The sequence below is a fragment of the Triturus cristatus genome, chromosome 3_1 (genome assembly GCF_964204655.1).
Source record: "Triturus cristatus chromosome 3_1, aTriCri1.1, whole genome shotgun sequence".
NCBI lineage: Eukaryota > Metazoa > Chordata > Amphibia > Caudata > Salamandridae > Triturus > Triturus cristatus.
The window spans coordinates 548,704,855-548,725,052 of record NC_140583.1 but is presented as its reverse complement, the minus strand read 5'-3'; positions in this window follow the sequence as shown (position 1 = coordinate 548,725,052).

Genomic DNA, 20,198 nt, shown 5'->3' with positions numbered 1-20,198 from the left:
AGACTGTCTATTGCACCGTGATCGGTGCCGGTGGGCATTACGCATTACATTATATTTGCAGAACGAACTGCCTGATTGTTGCATTATGCATTGCATTATTTTTGCATAACGAACTGCCTGATTGTTGCATTATGCATTGAATTATTTTTGCATAACAAACTGCCTGATTGTTGCATTACAGATTGCATTGTTTTTGCATAACGAACTGCTTGATTGTTGCATTACGCATTACAAATATTTTTGCATAACGAACTACCTGATTGTTGCATTATGCATTGCATTATTTTGGCATTACGAACTGCATGATTGCTGGATAATGAATTGCATTATTTTGACATTACAGAGTGCCTGATTCTTGTATTATGAACTGCAAAGCATTGCATTAGGACTGAAGGCGATTGTTAGACTTGACACCATTGGCGTGAGTCTCCCTTCCACTTTTTGCTGTTGCCTCATCTGTTTTTGTTGGTCTAGATGCTTTGGGCACTTTGCCACTGCTGATCAGTGCCAAAGTGCAAGTGCTCCCTATTGTAAAATGATTTAATGGATTAGTGGTTCCATGACTTGTTATTTGATTTACTTGTCAGACCCTAGTACAGTGCACCATGTGTGCCCAAGCCCTATAAATCAAATGCTGCTCGTGGGCTTGCAGCACTGGCTGTGCCACCCACAGAAGCAGTTTGTAAAATATGGCTCAGGCCTACCATTGCAGAGCCTGTATGCAGTCTGAGACTCCAGTGTTGACTGGGTAAGTGCACCGACTTTCCAGTTCCTAAACCTTCCCTTTTCTACATGTTGGCCACCCCTAAGGTAGGCCCCAGAACAGGGTGCATTGTATGTGAAATGTAGGACATACCATGATGTGTGTGGATTGTCCTGATATTGAATTACAGCTTATTTTGTTTTTCACTATTGCAAGGATACCTGTTCCCATAGGCCAGCATGGGCAGTTTGATTATAACGTCTTATAATCCTAACTGAACGAGGGAACATGGTAGAAAAACGAATTTACTATGCCTGAACTCAAAATGATAAAATTCATCTTTTAGTGAAGTTAGTTTTAACATTCTGTATTTGAATATACCACTTTTAGAAAGTAGGTATTTTCTTGCCTAACCATTCAGCCTGCCTCTGCTAGGTTGTGTATTGCATGTCTGGTTTGTGAGTGACAGGGGCTGGCGTCGCTCCAGGAGACAGGGTGAGTCAGCACTAGGCTGAATAGACCTATCTGCATTGGGAGTGATGGGAGGAGTAGCACCGGGGCCTGAATGGGGCTGTGCCTGCCTTCCACAATGCTGGTTCCACCTCCTGTGGTACCTCTGATGACCCTGGCCCACACCGACAAAGGAAGAAGTTGTGCACTGGCAGAATGCACCCAGAACTGGCATGGACTAGGTACAGACTCTCTCTGCCTTCAGAGACAAAGGATGTGTGTGTATAAAAAGGGGGACCCAGACCCCAGAACTTTAGATCACTTCTGGGAAATCAAGAGGAACCTTTGCCAAGGAGAAGAAACCAGAGAAGCTGAAGGAGGATTACTGTCCTGCGCTGGGTTGATCTGCAGTGGTTACTTGTTGCCAAGGAAAGGAGAAAAGGACTTTGCTGTTTGCTTTGTCATCTTGAGGAAGATCTCCACGGGCTTGAACTGAGTTTGCCTCCTGTCTGATGTCTCAGGGACACAAAGACTTCACCACTACCTCCCCCTGAATTTCCTTGCTTGGAATTCTCACCTACAGAGAGGTGCCTGCAGAAGTTCAAGACCTCTAGAGACTGTTTGACGCTGGGAGCTGGAAGCGCGACGCAACAAGGAGAAGCGTGTCATCGCTGCACCAGTTGCCATTGAATCGCTGAAGAAGCGTGCCACAGCTGTTCGCCATCGCATCACAGACGAAGCCTGTCACATCACCAGAGAAGTGTGCCGCAGAGGTCGCCGTTGCACCACCGGAAAGGCGTGTTGCAGGGCCTGTCGCGGCTCCAAAGGTCATCGATTTCGCCTTCGGGCGTGCACGCATCGCATCCACGTTGGCGCATTGCATCAAAGACGCCATTTTATCGCATCGCACCGGATCATTGCATCACATCAAGGCACCATCTTGTCGCATCGTACCGGATCACAGTAAGAATCCGATGCATCACCTCCTCTCCGGTAAGGAACCGACGCATCACCTCCCCTGCGCTGCAGTAAGGAACCAACGCATCACCTCCCCCGAAGCAAGGAACTGACACATCACCTTCCCTGCGACCCTTTTGTTTGTTTTGCTTGACGCATCCAAGGTACTTTGAGAATAAAGTGTTGCATCTACCATCTACATTGAACTATATCTACCATTCTAAAGTCATATTTTTATTACAGTATTGTGGATTGTTGCCGTTTGGTCTTGTGTTAAGTCTAGTAAAGATTACTTATTTTTCTAAACTGGTGTGGTGTCCATTTGTAGTGTTTTCACTGTATTACTGTATGTGTTCACAAATGCTTTACACACTGCCTCTGAGATAAGCCTGTCTGCTCATGCCAAGCTACCAAGGGGGGTGAGCAGGGGTTATTGAGGAGTGTATCCCCTTTCCCTGACTAGAAGCGAGAGTCCCTATTTTGACAAAGGTGTATCCCATTGCCAACTAGAGACCCCCATTTCTAACAGGGATCATAGAGAATTGCTCATTAATACTGCAAGAACCTACAGGGGCTTGCTGGCCTAATAACTGGCAAGGTGTAATAATACAAATACACATATGTTGGATTTTTATCATGTGGTTGCATCGTATATATCTTTTTCTATAAACATTTAATTGTTTTTCTAGGAAACTCGTGTGGAGTCCATTTGTGGTGTCATTGTTGGGTTGCTGAGAGCGTGGTTGCAAATCCTTTACACACTTGCCTTGTAGATAAGCCTGGCTGCTCGTGCCAAGATACCGAGGGGGTGAGCAGGGGCTATCTAAGAAGGTGTCCTTCCTATCCCTGACATAGAAACAAGGGTCCCTATATGACTTAAGGTACCTACCTCAGCCAACTAGAGATCCCCGGTTCTAGCATTGGTGGCAGTGGTGGGATCTAACATTGGCGGCAGCATTTGGGATCTACCGTTGGTGGTCAGCGGTTGGGAATTTGAACGTGTATTTGCAAATTCACTCACAGTGATTGGTGTACATCACTAGTTTAGCGCAGACCACGACGCAACCACATATTGTGTTTTGATTTTTGGTTCTATTTTTAAGCGACCTTTAAGCCACACATCATGTCTCAGAGGAGTCAAGTAGCCAGTGAGGTTGCAGAATTAGGGTTCGACATTGAGGCATTGCTAACCTACAAAGTTGATCAATTGAGGCAATTCTGCATAGCTTTGGGATGTCCCATGAAAAATAGTGCCAAGAAGGAGGAGCAGCAAACGGCCTTGAGGGCCTGATGGGAAGCCAAAGAGGCTCAGGAGACGGGTGATGTTGAGGTGGATGAGGATGACCCAGGGAATGGATTTGGTCCACAGGATTTGCCAGTGGAATGACCAGCCTCAGGGGCTCTTAGTAAACATTTAGGGAAGAGTTTTTCCCCAGAGGAAAACCAAAAGGTCAGAGAGCATGAGTTGGAGATTTAAAACTTAAGGCTCAAGCAAAGGAAAAGAAGCTGCTCATTGAAAGTGAAAAGCGAGCAGGAACGCTCTTGCCTTGAAAGAGAAAAATATTCTCTTAGATCATGAGTTAAGCATGAGGGAACTGGACATTAAGGCTAAACAGGTGGAGTCCAATTCGAATGGTGGCAGAGCATAGCCAGTGCCAAGTGTGCATGAGTACAAGCATGCCCTGGATAATTGGGTGTTGGTTGGCATGGCAAATGATTTGAAGGGGTTGCTCAATTTGGCCCCCAGTGAGTCTAGGCTCAGTAAGTGTTTTCCAGGATTGCGCCAACCCATGTTAGGGTGAGAGCTCTTTGATTCCCAGGAGCTGGCACAAGAGCCCAACCCCTGGTCATGGTTCCAAGGGTCTGAGGAGGCATTAGAGAGAGAAGAGAAGCACAGTAGAGTAGTTAGGTCCCAGAGTAGTGGGGTGTGTATGCGGACTAGCGCCCTGTCTTAAAGGAGAGGGAGGGAGTGTGAGCAGCATCCCCAGGGGTTCACCACCCCACCCCATAGACTAGAGGGTTCCTTAGAGGAGCACCAGGGTGGAGGCCTAGTGCTTACTTCCCCGCTGTGTAAGGAAGAACACCTAGCGTCAGGAGGGCGTGGGGTGTCTGTAACCAGAGCTCCCACGGTCCTGAAGTTTGAGTGTACCATTCCTAAATGGCATAACCTAGAGGGTTGGGTCTTTATTGACGTCCAAACTAGGGAACTTAAATATTCGGGGGGATATTCTCAAGAACGTGTGATAACCATCGCAAAATTATCTTAACGCAGCACTCAACTTTGCAGACTATCGGGGGAAAATTACTCTGTGTTAACTAAGTATTCACAACACGGCGGTACCATGCGATAGTCACCAGACAACGTGTCAAATGGGTGCGATAAAATCAACGCCATGCTGCAAAAATGTGAAACACGAATGCAAAAAAAGCTGCGATGGAGCAAAACATGAAACAAAAAGCTGCGAAAACAAGCGGCAGGCATTTTCCCACGCGTCTGGTGGGAAAATGCACTATAAAAGCGACAAAAACAACACACCAGAAAGAATACAAAGTGCGTAGCAACATGGATGCACCCTGACCGAGCGCAGGGGCCAAAGTGAACCCCACAATCCCTACAGACCACCAGCAAGGAAGAACGTGCTCATGGCCAAGGAGAAGAGAGAGAGGAAGACGGGTGCAGTCCGCAGCAAAACCAGATCAGCGTCACGGAGGTGATAGAACACAACCATCAACTGACCCCAATCAGACCACCTGGAAAGCGGTTGTAGTGTCGAGGAGGCCAATGGAAGAGGCCAAGAGGCTCTGGCATGATGTGAAAATCTAAACCAGGCACAAAGCCGCTGCCAACAGGAAAGCAGCAACGGTGACGGAAGGTGGGAGTCTTGCGCCACAGGAGGAGCTGGAGGAAAACGAGGCCACAGTCAACAGTGCGGAGGTGGTGCAAGGAGTCAGGAGTGCGGGCACAGCTTGGGAGGACCTGACACAACATCAACAGGGTGAGTAAAGACCAGGGACTGGGGGACAGGGGAGATGGGCCCAATGGCACACATGCACAACTATGTGTAGAACACAGCACATCCACAATGACCCTGGGTCATGTCGCTCATCCCCGTGGCACACTGCAGCACACACACATAGCATTGATGACAATGTGGTGCAATGTGCAACCCTGACACTGCAGAATAGAGGACACAACTGGTTCCGCACATGCGCAGAAACAGGCCCACTACATCTGATAGAGCTGGAAACTGTGAAATGGAAATGTATGTGTAAAACCTCACACCTGTTATGTAGTCCAAATGTACACTGTCACGCATCTGAATCCTGCACCTCCAAAATAGTCACAATGTACATTGTTATACAGTCTGCATGTAAACAAGAACAATGCACCAACAAACATGTTAACACAATATCAACATGCATCTCCCCTCCACATTGCAGAGGGACACACAACACCTCCAGCAGAGTACAGAAGACCACACATCAGTGATACCGGAGAGGACCATCACACCTTCGACACTGATGCCCTACAAATGCCCATGGACATACCACGCAACCCACGACCAGAACCAGGGCATCCAAGCTACTTAGAGGAGAACCCAGCCCCTGCAAAAGACTGCATAGCATGAAGCATCTGCAAGCACGGCAGGCTCACAATACTTCATTGACCCACACATGGCACTCCAATGGCAGGTGTCAGAATGCCAAAAGGAGGTGGCCTAACATGTGCGGGGGTGGTCCGAGCATATGAAAGGCGAACTAGATCATATATGTGGGTGTCTATTACCCTTCAGGGACCACTTACACCCCAGAAAGGAGACCCACACTGCCATAGAGACACATGCAGATGCACATTCCCAGTACAGAACCACACCCAGGGGCACACACATATCAGTCACAGTCCACTGCCCCTACGAATTCAGTGGGTGATGACAAAGCTACATGTCCAAGCTCTAACCCGCTGCCTGTGGTGACATGTCAGCATCCTCTGTACATAGCACAATGTGCATACAACAATATGACAGGGACACACGCAGATATAATGTTGAACTGTCTACGGCCAAGTGCACACGGCCCCTTTATTGGCAGGGCCCCATGTACAGTGACTCCTGTGCTGGATGTGTGTGGGTTGAGTATAAGGCAGCCCGCACAGAGTGCTTGGTGCTGGCAACAACTTGAACAGTGGACACCAGTGCAATGGAAACAGAAAACACCTGCAGAGTAAACTGCTGAGCAACATGGAGGGAGCTGGAGCAAGTACAGAGGTCACCCAACATACAAACAGAAGTGTCTGTGAGTTTCAATGCGCTGAGGTTGGGGCCCCAGAACTGAGCGTGCTCATGTGAAGAAAATGTCTAGGATTGTGTCCCTTCTGGACATTCCTAATGCAGCTGCAGTGGGGGGGTGTCGCAGCTGCAGTGGGGGGGTGTCACACCTGCATCATCTTCCTCATCATCGTCCCAGGTCCCCCACACTACCTGAGGTGACATTTCTGCATGAGCTCTCCGCAGCACATAACCAAAACAGTAATGGACGATGATTTGTGGTGTGCAGAGTTAGTGGCACCTGGAGTGCTGAGCAGGGGATCAGGCAGAAGATGGCATCCACGACAGGTGCGAGCAACTCCGTCATTCTGCCAGTACGACCCTTTCGACACTGGCAGTTGGCGGTTGGAGTTGGTCCAGGCGGTAGTGGCGTGTGCCTCCTGCGGTGATGCGACCTCTGGGCCGGTCGGTACTCAATTTGATGTGTGAGATCTGGTTGGCCGCATTTGAGGCCGGAGGAAGCGGACAGCGCAGTGCCACAGGCACATGGCGTTGATGACCTCAAAGCCATTGCCTCAGAGGCCATCCAATATCTCAGAAGAAGCGGTACCGGACCAGACCAGCACAGAGTTAGTGGCCCCGGATGCACAGGCACCCTGCCACGGGACGGTGACTTGCGGTGCAGTCAGATGGGCCACTCGAGCTGAGCGGGTCCTCATTAATGTCCAAGGTGTATGTGGTGGAGGTTTGCGGAGGACAGTGGAAGGTGTCCTCCAGGGCATGATGCAGAGGGTGGAAGCTGTCCGGAAGCAGCCTATGGAGGAGTGGAATGCCACGGCATCGTTTTAGCCACAAAGTCAGTATCACCGACATGATGGCGATGACAACCCCAAGTCCATGGACTCAGTCGCCACAAAAGTTCAACCAGAAAGTGTCCATGTGTCTCGGGGAACAGACTTAGAGGCACTGGGGCTGAAAGGGGATTCAGTCTGTATTGAGGCCTGTACAATGATATCAAGTCAGCCATTAATAAATCAAGACTGAATTTGAATAGTGTGACTCGACCGCAGTGTAGGCCTGAGGCAGCGGTCAGCACGGGCCAAACGCGGTTCAGCAAGCTCCTCCAGGAACTCTAACACACAACGTTGACATGACATTTGGGGGTGACTTGTGGTTGACAGAGGCAAAAGTACCAGAGCCGAGCGGGTGTTCAGTCAGCAACGAATGGCATGTCCTGCCTGGTACATACTGGATTGGATTGGCGTAAGGCCTGCTGGACTGCAGTGTAGGCCGACAGCGTAGTCATCAAGGGCCCAAATACATGTGTGGTTGGGATGCCAGGCACATACTTGGTGTCACCACATCGAAGGGAGTACAGTGATGTAAAGTCTGCATTAATGTGCGTACTCGGACAATGTCTGATCAAGACTCAGTCCCAAATGTGTGACCTACTCGCCCGCAGCATAGGCCGGAGGCAGTGGTCAGGAAGGGCCCACAGCCATGTATAGTTGTCTTGCAATGCACAGAGTTAGTGACATCAGGGCAGTTGTCGGTAGTCTTCGATCACCTCCGTAACGATGATGCTTTTACCCTCTGGACTGAAACGCATCATCCTCTTACACCTCTCCTTGTGTGCAATGATATGTACTCTGCCATTGACAAGTCAAGACTCAGTCCCACATGTGCGAATGACTCGAATACAGCATGGCCCGAGGGCAGTAGTCCGCGTGGGCCCACGGACACCTGTGGATGGAATGCTATGCACAGACTTCGTGGCAACACATCGATGGGAACCTAGTGAGATAAAATCTGCCATAATTGATGTTCTCTGCCATAGTGTAATCAAGACTCAGTTCCAAATGTGTGACCTACTTTTCCGCTGTGCATGCAGGTGGAGAACCTCAACGAGAAGGAGTACAGCGGGCCGGTGTTACGGAGGCAGAGATGGTCTGAGGAGGCTGCCAGGTTCACGGCACTTGGGCTTGGAGCTTGCGCCGGCACGTGGTGGGCCCTCATCAACACACGCCGGTGTCGTCAGGTGTACATTGAGGCCTGGTTGCACCGGGCCTAGCAGGACTGGTATGGGGCCCTGCAGCCCGGGGTGCAGCAGGCGCACAGGAATGCAGGCAACACCTCTCACGGCGATGGCGGGGGCCTCATAACGGGGTGAGGAGCGCCGCCCGGCAGAGACATTGGGCATTCCGGAAGAGGACCGACCCCGAGCTATGTGCTTTTTATTCACACCCCTACGCTAGCCTGGCGTACGCCGGGCCAGCCCACTCCACTCACGCTTACAGGAGGGGATGTAACAAGCTACATTTCCGGGATCTTCCCTACTGGCTGGGGTGACATGGTTGCATCCACTGTCAACTGAACTCCATACACCAGTGGGTATTCAGTTGCCTCATACGCACATGCCTGGTCCCCACCTCTTCCCACAATCTGCTATCGTGTGGCTGAGGTGTCATGCAGTTGATGGCTTATGTGACTGGCTGGCCCAGGTTGCCAGAGTGAATTGTGCTGTTGTGTCTGGTGGGTGGGCATGTTGGTTGGCATGTTGTATGTGAGTTTGTGACGTGTGGATTCCCAGTGTTGTGAGTTGCATAGTTGTGGAGTTGAGGTGTGTGGTGTGTTCATTTGGTACTTGCCAACGAGCAGCGCATTTCTGTAGGTGCCAGCCAGGAAGCGCCAGGTGATGATGGGCTGTCAGAAGATGTAGGACTCATGATGTACCAATAAAAATAAACTATAGGACTATACCTACCAATAGACCCAATACCATTACCAAATAATCAGTCAGTTGGCAGTGAAGAAGATTCAATTGTTTATTAAACAGAATACTCTATAGAGGAGCCTCTCCGAACCTCACCCATCAGGTGCGCCGAGGAGACTGTTGGCTCGTATTCAAACATGAGGTTATAGACTTTTCGGTTCAACACATACAATCATGGTAAAAGGAAAAATACCAGTTGGCCCTCGAGCTCCAGGGAAGGACCATATATGGCACACATCAGATCAGTACAAAGGCTTGACTATCTATTACACAAGAGGTCCGGAAGGGTGACTCCCTTTCGTCTTGGTGCCTGGGAGTGCAGGCACGCGCTTATCGCCCCCAAAGCCAAATGCGACCTTGAGTCTTAGAACAGTCGAGTAAAACAGCCTACCTTCAGCTGCTACCAGTAACTCAGATGAGCTGGGGCCTGACAGCTACACGTGATCAACATGTGATCTCGGCCCTTGCTCGAGCATATGTTCAGAAGATGGCGTCTGTATGGTTCTCGGAATAGATATACGGGGAGGAAAAAAACTAATTTCCTCCAAGCAAAAGCATATATATATATCAAACAGGGAGTAGACGCATAGATGCATCCATCATGCTAACATAATATAGGTCCGATACCCCTTTTATACAGAAGATCTACTTTTTTATCCCTCACTCATGCACTCGGAATGGGTGGTTAGTGTCGAGGTTGGAGGAGATTCCCAGGTGGTCCACTATTGCCTGCACAGTGATGGTATGCATGTGCTTTCGGTAGTGGATATTGTGTGCTGTGTCAACAGGGGGCACAAGTAGGACACGTGTGCATTCAATTGTCCCCTGACATGTGAGGGAAGCCAGCTATGGCTTTGACGCCTTGATCTCCAGCTGTTCCTGCGAAGTGTGGGAGAAGGATAGGTAGTGTGGTATAAAGCTAAAGATGGCATCCAAGACAGTTGGGGGGGCTTGGATGAGGCTGTGAGACTCCTCAGACTCTGGTGGTTGTTGGTTGGCAGGTCCCAGAGGCCAACAGGTGCGGCAAAGCCAGCAGCTTTGTCTGCGGAGAGATGTTGGTTATCTGCTGTGTTGGTACCATTGGCCTGTGGGCAGTGGTGGTCAGGATGACTGGGCCCGTTTCACAGAACTAACTTAAGACAAAATCCTAAACTTACTACTTTTGATATTCACAGAAGTTAGGATTTTGTCTTAAGTTTGTCTTAAGACAGACTTAAGACAGATTTAAGACAGACTTAAGACAGACTTAAGTTAGGATTTTGTCTTAAGTGTGTCTTAAGTCTGTCTTAAGTTTGTCTTAAGTTTGTCTTAAGTTTGTCTTAAGTCTGTCTTAAGTCTGACATATGAGGGGTGGGTGCATATCACTACCAACAGTGTCCAGACAAATGAGGGGTGGATGCATATCACTACCAGCAGTGGATAGACATATGAGGGGTGGGTGCATATCACTACCAGCAGTGGACATACATATGAGGGGTGGGTGCAGAGGACTCCCAGCAGCGGACCGACATTTGAGGGGTGGGTGCATATCACTACCAGCAGTGTACAGACATATGAGGGGTGGGTGCATATCACTACCGGCAGTGTCCAGACATATGAGGGGTGGGTACAGAGGACTCCCAGCAGTAGACAGACATATGAGGGGTGGGTGCATATCACTACCAGCAGTGGACAGACATATGAGGGTTGGGTGCATATCACTACCAGCAGTGTCCAGACATATGAGGGTGGGTGCATATCACCACCAGCAGTGCCCAGACATATGAGGGGTGGGTGCAGAGGACTCCCAGCAGTGGACAGACATATGAGGGGTGGGTGCATATCACTACCAGCAGTGGACAGACATATGAGGGGTGGGTGCATATCACTACCAGCAGTGTCCAGACATATGAGGGGTGGGTGCATATCACTACCAGCAGTGTCCAGACATATGAGGGATGGGTGCAGAGGACTCCCAGCAGTGGACAGACATATGAGGGGTAGGTGCATATCACTACCAACAGCATCCAGACATATGAGGGTTGGGTGCAGAGGACTCCCAGCAGTGGACAGACATATGAGGGGTGGGTGCATATCACTACCAGCAGTGGACAGACATATGATGGATGGGTGCATATCACTACCAGCAGTGTCCAGACATATAAGGGGTGGGTGCAGAGGACTCCCAGCAGTGGACAGACAAATGCGGGGTGGGTGCATATCACTACCAGCAGCGTCCAGACATATGAGGGGTGGGTGCATATCACTACCAGCAGCGTCCAGACATATGAGGGGTGAGTGCATATCACTACCAGCAGAGTCCAGACATATGATGTGTGGGTGCAGAGGACTCCCAGCAGTGTCCAGACATATGAGGGGTGGGTGCATACCACTACCAGCAGTGTCCAGACATATGAGGGGTGGGTGCAGAGGACTCCCAGCAGTGGACAGACATATGAGGGGTGGGTGCATATCACTACCTGCAGTGGACAGACATATGAGTGGTGGGTGCAGAGGACTCCCAGCAGTGGACAGACATATGAGGGGTGGGTGCATATCACTACCAGCAGTGGATAGACATATGAGGGGTGGGTGCGTATCACTACCAGCAGTGGACAGACATATGAGGGGTGGGTGCAGAGGACTCCCAGAAGTGGACAGACATATGAGGGGTGGGTGCATATCACTACCAGCAGTGGACAGACATATGAGGGGTGGGTGCATATCACTATCAGCAGTGTCCAGACATATGAGGGGTGGGTGCAGAGGACTCCCAGCAGTAGACAGACATATGAGGGGTGGGTGCATATCACTACCAGCAGCGTCCAGACATGTCAGGGGTGGGTGCATATCACTACCAGCAGCGTCCAGACATATGAGGGGTGGGTGCATATCACTACCAGCAGTGGACAGACATATGAGGGGTGGGTGCATATCACTACCAGCAGTGGACAAACATATGAGGGGTGGGTGCATATCACTACCAGCAGTGTCCAGACATATGAGGGATGGGTGCATATCACCACCAGCAGTGCCCAGACATATGAGGGGTGGGTGCAGAGGACTTCCAGCAGTGGACAGACATATGAGGGGTGGGTGCATATCACTACCAGCAGTGGACAGACATATGAGGGGTGGGTGCATATCACTACCAGCAGTGTCCAGACATATGAGGGGTGGGTGCATATCACTACCAGCAGTGTCCAGACATATGAGGGGTGGGTGCAGAGGACTCCCAGCAGTGAACAGACATATGAGGGGTGGGTGCATATCACTACCAGCAGCGTGCAGACATATGAGGGGTGGTTTCAGAGGACTCCCAGCAGTGGACAGACATATGCGGGGTGTGTGAAGAGGACTCCCAGCAGTGTCCCACTCCCAGGAGATAGATGTCTTACACACACTGCATGACACACCACATTTGGGTGTGAGGACATATAACACATGCATACCAACCCATGGCAGATGCAGCACAATACACACCCTGATTTCATGCCAACAGACTGTATAGTCATGTAACTGCATACAAAACTAAGCTAGCCAAAGGGAACACACTTTGTCACGCACATCTCAGGACTGATAGGAATGTCCAGGTGCTGGTCCAGCCACCAAGATGTTGTCTCTCATGGAAGGAATAGGGTTCAATTCCACCAGATACAATGCCCACAATTGTGAGTCAGGTGCCCAAATACCCTGCATAACAAGTACCATTTGTGTGGTAGGCCGTGATTACACACATGGATAGTGCTGAAAAGGGACAATTTGTCCCTGAAGGCGTTCCTACATACCCAAAACACAAGTACAGTGACTAGCAAGGATGGCACAGACGATTCAGCAGGAGACATAAGTGAGCAGGCATGGCCATTGTTGAAGGGATCCGTCACCAACAAAGGAAATGTTGACACAGGTCAGCGCAACAATTGTGCAACTGTTTGCAGGGAAGATGTCATGTGCCACAGTGGAAGGAACACTCCTTGGGACAATGTATCCAAAGAAAAGGAACACACACTACCAATGATTCTTTGCAGAGACATTGTGATGGCACACAGATACCATGGTCCACCTCATGACCATCATACAAAAACATTTCTCAGAACTCTAACACATTACCAGAACAACAACTCCAGGAGCCCCATCACCAACATCAAGTACCTGAAATGCAATAGTGTTGAAAGTAAAAGAAAAGGCTTTATTCAGCACACAAAAATAATAAATTAAGAAGACACTATCTACAAAGGCCAATCGCCAGTCCTTTGTTATAGTCCAAGGGAGGACGTAGGGGACTGTGTCCACCCCTACCTTGCCTCCACAAAGTAACTGTTATATCCTGAGTTATATTTAATTGTAATTAGCCTAGGTCTTCCTAGTTGCTCAGCCAGAGTGAGAGATGGTAACGGAATGTTGGTGTGACTGTGATGAATGGAATGCCTGGGTGCCTGTGTGGGTGAGTGATGACAGTTGGAGATGGGCTGAGCAGCTAGGCAGGCTGCTCCTGGTGGGGCTGTTACATGGGCCGTGATATGAGCTGGTACATGGCTAAACCTAGACTGATGCTACCTGGAACTGGAACTAATAAAGAAGGCTTTGAAACCTACATCATGGCTACCAGTGTATACTTCATGTAAGAGTACAACATATTAATTTTGGCGACGAGCGGACTTGAACCCAAGCGTACTCAAGGACTGAACACATCTACAAAGAAATTGTGAGAAACAGTGCAACTACAAAGAAACCGTGAGAACCAGCGCAACTACAAAAAAAATAAGAAAGAAAAGTACATGAATCAGTATGGAGTAAAAGGCAAGCCGGCCCCACCAGTGTCCAGTCATCGGACGGCCCCAACCTGTGTCCTGCCTGATCTTACTCCATGGACTTGACCACAGGTATGGTCTGTTTGTTAGGGTGTGAATTGACTGTCTTTCACCCTACCACATCCTTAAGTAGGTGCTGATTGGATATCACGTAAAAGGATTGTGGCTATACAAAGGCGAGTTAAAGACTAACTCTGTGAATGTATTCACATGTACCACACAGGAGCGATGTGGTTATGCCAAGTTTAGTGTCTTCATTACACATGGAAAGCTCTACATCTGACATCTGAGTAATACTACTTGCACTTATGAAATCAGCAAGCGCAGTGACAGAGTTGGCCCTATGTTATTTGTGCTTTGGATGTCGTCTGCCTGGGAAGTTATGAACTTCACTACAGGTCTGTTACACAAACGGCCCTGTGAAATCTCAGCGTTGGGACAGATGTGATCATCTAGCAGTCTACGCAGTGTTTCCCAACTTCTACACGTGGGCACAAGAAGAGAGGAGTTATGTTACGCACAAGAAGTGAGGTGTTATGTTACATCTCTGTGTAGGAGCGTAACGGATCTGGTTTCCTCTGTGGTGGGATACATGGACACTTATATATGGTCCAGGCGTGATCAAGAACAGTTTTACAGTTTGCACTGGAGATTTTTTTTTGGGGAGGTGTTCTTGGAGATTTGCCTACACGGTGTGTAATTTGCCAAGTTTAGTCTGCAGTGTCAAGAGCAAGACATTGACGGTGAAGCCTTTCCCGTTTTTGTTTTTTCTCTTGCCTTTGAGGCCTCCTCACATCATTAGCTGTTTAACTGACTTGTATCTTTGAAAACCCGGCACGAGCCAAGCAACTCGCGTGCCTACCTTGGGTTGCGTGTGATCTCTCCTGCTGCGATGTGTCCTGCGTCATCTGCATTCTGACGTGCAGAGCTGCTTTGGATCAGGCGCTGCTTCTCGACTTAAAGGATCCTGTGGTGCATGTACGCACCGTGAGCCACTCCGCACAACGTAAAGAGCGTGCCGCCATCTTGGGGCTGGCACATTCGGATGAGCTCTTCTGACGGGATATCAGCTACGTTGTTTTCGTTCAAACTAATAAAGTTTTTTTTTGGTCAATGTGAAGTACGGGAGGACAACGTGTGGTATGGTGGTGCATCACAAGTGTGGAAAGTTGTGTTTGCGGTTCGGCAACACAAGTTGAAGTGTTTTCCACGAAGGTATTATCTCGGATTTCAAGCTGGAGTTGATGCGAGATATTTGTGATGGTTTCATTGATGTTGGTGGAAGGATGGTTAAGCTCTCGTCGACTCCACAACGAGGTCAGACAGTGTCTTGGAACTTTGTTTATGCCAGTAAGCTACCAAAACAGAAGCTATATGTCAATACCATATAACTGTGACGGGGTGGAAACGTGACATCAGAAGGAGCCCAGCAGCTAAGGTGTTTCACTGGCTGGTTTGTCTAGGGATCAATGATGAGTTGTGTATATTTAGTTTTAGTGCAGTCAGTTTTGTGAAAATTTTATAGCTGTGTAACAAGAACATTATGTCTTGTTTAGCACTCGGGTGAGAGGTCGCTCACCGGCGTTGGGCATAGTATTTTGATGTGTTACAGTGTTCATTTTCTGTTGTGGTGCCACAGAGGTTTTATGCTGTTGTTAGATGGGACGTCTAAGTCTCATGGTGGGTGGTCATCACAGTTTCTCCCTTAGAAGAAGGGGTGTGGTTGGGTTTTAACCCTAGTTAGTGATCCTTACATGGGGGTAGGTATTTGGATTATCTTCCTTATACCAGTGGGTGTAATTCCTAATGTATGTACAAGGGTACATTGTATTTGTATGCCACAGTTTCTCTTATGTGAGGGTGGTTATGGTCTTGGTGGTGGTCTTGGTGGGTGGTTTCCCACTTCTTTGTGTAGTGTGTAAGTCGTCCTGCGCTTCACGTGTTGTTCTGTGTAAGTCGCCCTGCGTTTCAGATGTTGTATGTGTGTAAGTCGCCCTGCGCGTCACATGTTGTCCTGTGTAAGTCGCCCTGCGCTTCAGATGTTGTTGTGTGTGTAAGTCGCCTTGTGCATCACGTGTTGTCCTGTGTAAGTCGCCTTGCGCTTCAGTTGTGGTTGTGTGTAAGTCACCCTGCGCCTCACTGTGTGTACCTTCTATGTGGTCCATATTGTGGTACACGTGTATTTGTAGTGTCGGTTCACCCTTGATGTCTGTTTATGGCCTCGGGTGTTTGTCGTGGTGTGTTCATCTTTCACTACGTGTATTTAGTATGTGTTCATCTTTCACTACGTGTATTTAGTATGTTCAGGGGAAAGAAGGAGGGGGTCACTGCTAGTTAGACAGTGCTAAGTCTTCCCCAAAGTACGCAGTGTTAGGTGCGTTGTAAATTGGTATAATACTCTTCATGAGGGTGGATGGGTAATGTTGATGCATGTTATATTATGATATGTCGTTTTATCCTATCTTCTCTTTAATTTGCTTTGTTCTTGCTTTAGTGATGTTTTACTTTCGGTTGCATCCTTGAGTTATGGACATTACGGTTTATTTTGTGTATAGTTCTTTGCTGTAGTAATGTAAACTTTGTTTTCATTTTAAAAGGAAAGGGATAATGTTATATCCTGAGTTATATTTAATTGTAATTAGCCTAGGTCTTCCTAGCTGCTCAGCCAGAGTGAGAGATGGTAACGGAATGTTGGTGTGACTGTGATGAATGGAATGCCTGGGTGCCTGTGTGGGTGAGTGATGACAGTTGGAGATGGGCTGAGCAGCTAGGCAGGCTGCTCCTGGTGGGGCTGTTACATGGGCCGTGATATGAGCTGGTACATGGCTAAACCTAGACTGATGCTACCTGGAACTGGAACTAATAAAGAAGGCTTTGAAACCTACATCATGGCTACCAGTGTATACTTCATGTAAGAGTACAACAGTAACCTTAAGGTTTGTCGACCGGGGGGGGCATCATCTGTGGCAGGACCAGGCACCGCAGGGACAGGAGGAGGTTCTGTAGGTGTGGTGGGTGCAGGGCTGGACGTCTCCACCACAGGGGGTGGGGCAGCGCCAAAGGTGGAGGTGAGCTCGGCGCTCCACACTGCTGCCAGGTCATCCAGAGTAACTCCTGCACCTGAAGAGACCCCAGGGCCAACGGAGGGGGGGTGGCCGAGGGATGGGGTGCAGCGCTCATGGGGGAGGGGGTGGACATGGGGGGACTCAACTCCCCTGCCCGGGGACTTGCGGGGTGGTGTCACAGTGGGGGTGAGGGCCAGCCCACCCATGTAGATGTCTTTGGGTGACAGTTTGGCAGGGGAGCTAAGGGGAGTGGTTTTGGAGGGACTGGGTTGTGAGGACTGTGGACTCTGACTGTGGCTGCGTGTCTGTCGTTTGCCCCCAGACCTAGTGGGTGTGCCTACATCCCCCTGAGTGTGTGTGCCCGGAGGTGTGCTCAGTGCCTTACTTGGGGGTGTGCTGGATGTGTCTGTTGGGGTGCGTGCCTGTCTGTGTGTGCGTTGGGCAGGCATGGGAGAGGGCAGTGTGGATGGGTCCGGGTTAGGGGGGGATGGAGCGCCGCAGGAGAGAAACTTCTTCCGTCAATGAAGAGTCTATGGACCGCAGAATCCTGCGTTGCTCAGACATCATTGATGACATGCCCTCCACGAACGACACCATCTGTGTGAGCAGTTTAGTGTGTCCATGGAGGACATGCAGCACTGATGCCTGACCAACCTGCAACTGGCGCAATGTGTCCACAGACTCTTCACTGACGGCAGCATGGGTGACAGGGGCAGGGGGTGCGGTGCCTGGTCCAAAGGAGACACGGTGGGACCCTGCAAGGACAGAAGGGACGGTAGCAACTGGGAGGGCGGAGATGTCAATGGAGGAGGTGGGTACAGATGGTAGGATGCTACCAGTTGTTGGGGCATCCTCCACCTCCTCAGGGAGTTCAGCCTCAGACCCGTCGGTGTCATAGATGATCTCGCCTCCAGACAGGTCCTCCGACTGACTCCCCTCGCCCTCCGTGCCACTGGCTCGTGCTGACTCCACAGCACTGGCGGCACTGTCGCTGGGTCCCTCCTCAAGGTCCATGCAGGTGTCTCTCTCGCTTGCAGATGATGATGCTGTGGGCAAGGAGAAGAAACCAAAATGCATCAGTCACCTGTATACATCGGACACATGAGCACAAGTTCAATTGGTCACAGTGCATATCAGGCAATGCATCATGAGTAACAGCTAGCTTACTCCGCACATATGTAAGCCCTGTACTGCCCAGTTGTTAGACCCACCATGCCACTTTGACACCAGGAAAATACATACACAAAAGGCCACAGCTTGAATGAGAAATACACTGAGAAGCTAGTGCCTGTGAACTGGTGAGCACAGCAATACAATGAAGTCATGACACCTCTTGTTTAGCCTGAAAGAAACAGTAGTGATGAACTCAAGGTAAACTAACACACCTCAATACTCAAGGTGTCACCACACTCAGAAACCTGTAAGTCCTTTGGAACACAAAACGAACAAATGTTGCTACCTTGGGACTCACAATACTTTACACAATCTACATGTTTTGAATGTGCCAATTGGCCATTTCGTGAAAAGAACACTCATGTGGCTGCATGCAATATGTCGCACAAGACAGTGCACACAAAAGTACATGTACACTGTCATTGAAGAAGCTGGCACCATTTCTGAGAAGCCACTGTGAGAAATAAATGGTGTTGCAGAAAGTAGATAAACATGGGCACACGGAGGTCCTGATGTCTTGAGACTCGTTAGTGTGTATCACCAACAACAAAGGAGTCTCACAAAATCAAGACCACTGTGGGAACATGTATATGGAGAATCTGCAACACCATTTAATTTGAACAGTGGCTTCTTTGAATAGGTGCCAGTGTGTTCCATGAAAGTTGAAATGTAATTTGGTGTGTGCTTCCTTGTTAGACTTTCATGCAGGTACATCAGTGTACTTAACACAAATCATCCAATTTCCACATTTAAAACATGAACAACTGTTGACAAGTGCTGTGAGTGCCAAGGTACAATTTTGTAAGAGTAACAACTTGAATTATGTCAGTTGTCACCATCTGTCACCTGATTACACAGTTGGCTACACATATGACCTACCTCCTGTCATCTGGAGTAGCACACATGTCCACACCCAGGACAATGCATAAGCTAATGGGCCTGCAATTGGCTGGTAAAAAAGCCCAGCTGTACTGTGGGGACACCCTCATAGCAAGCCAGAATGGACACACAGATGTCAGCACACAAAGTCCAAAATGCGTTGCATCTGAACCACACACAGGTGCAAAAAATGTATGATCAGGATTCATGTTGGTAAAAAAATGACACAGGCTGCAAAGCATGAACCTTGAGCGCTGGCCACCATCACAGGGGAATTGCACAGTGTATTTTTGTACAGGCAATTCTCACACACAAGTCAGACCTGGCAATTTAAAATCAGGGTTGCACATGTATGCCTCTCCCGCACCCCCCATACCTGAATCAATGTGATTGATACATATCAAGAACTGACACCTCTTATTCTGGGTTACAACAACTGTGCTTGAAAAATAGCTTCATTTACACAACATCACCTTGTGGGGCTGCAAACACATATTTGTGACAAACAACCATTAACAGATTGTTGTGAATAGCCACACAGGCACTGCCCAGTGTGAGTATGCACAAGCAAAATGGTGTATCCCTGTCCAGTGGACACAGGTAGCACACATTAGCAAAATACAAACTAGGCCAGGGAACAATGCCACAGAGGCAGACCTATGCAGAACACACAGAAAAAGTGCACAGTGTTGGATGACACACATGATTAGGAGGTCAGGGTGTCTCAGGGGACTGTAGTGGGCACACTGCTCCGTGGTCCTGGAATGAGCTGACTGTACCATCTTCAACCGTCATGGCACTATGCATATCTCACACTCATGCACATCATGTCTGCGGCCACAACATTGGTCATGCATGCTGGAAGGGTGTCCAGTTGAAAGCTCACACTCCTATGTGGAGAGTCGGCATCAGTGACAACAACTATGGACCCCCAACATCGTGAACAGGTCATGGCACAGGCAAGGACCAACACAAGTCACAGACCACCCTCCCACATGATGCAGAAAGCCATGTGCACTTAGATTTACTGGCACCCTAGATGACCATGTGCAAATGTGATTACACACAGACCAGGGGACACATGTCAAGGAGCGGGAGGGATGAAAAAGAGCAACAGGTGACATTGGGGAACAGAAAATGCAC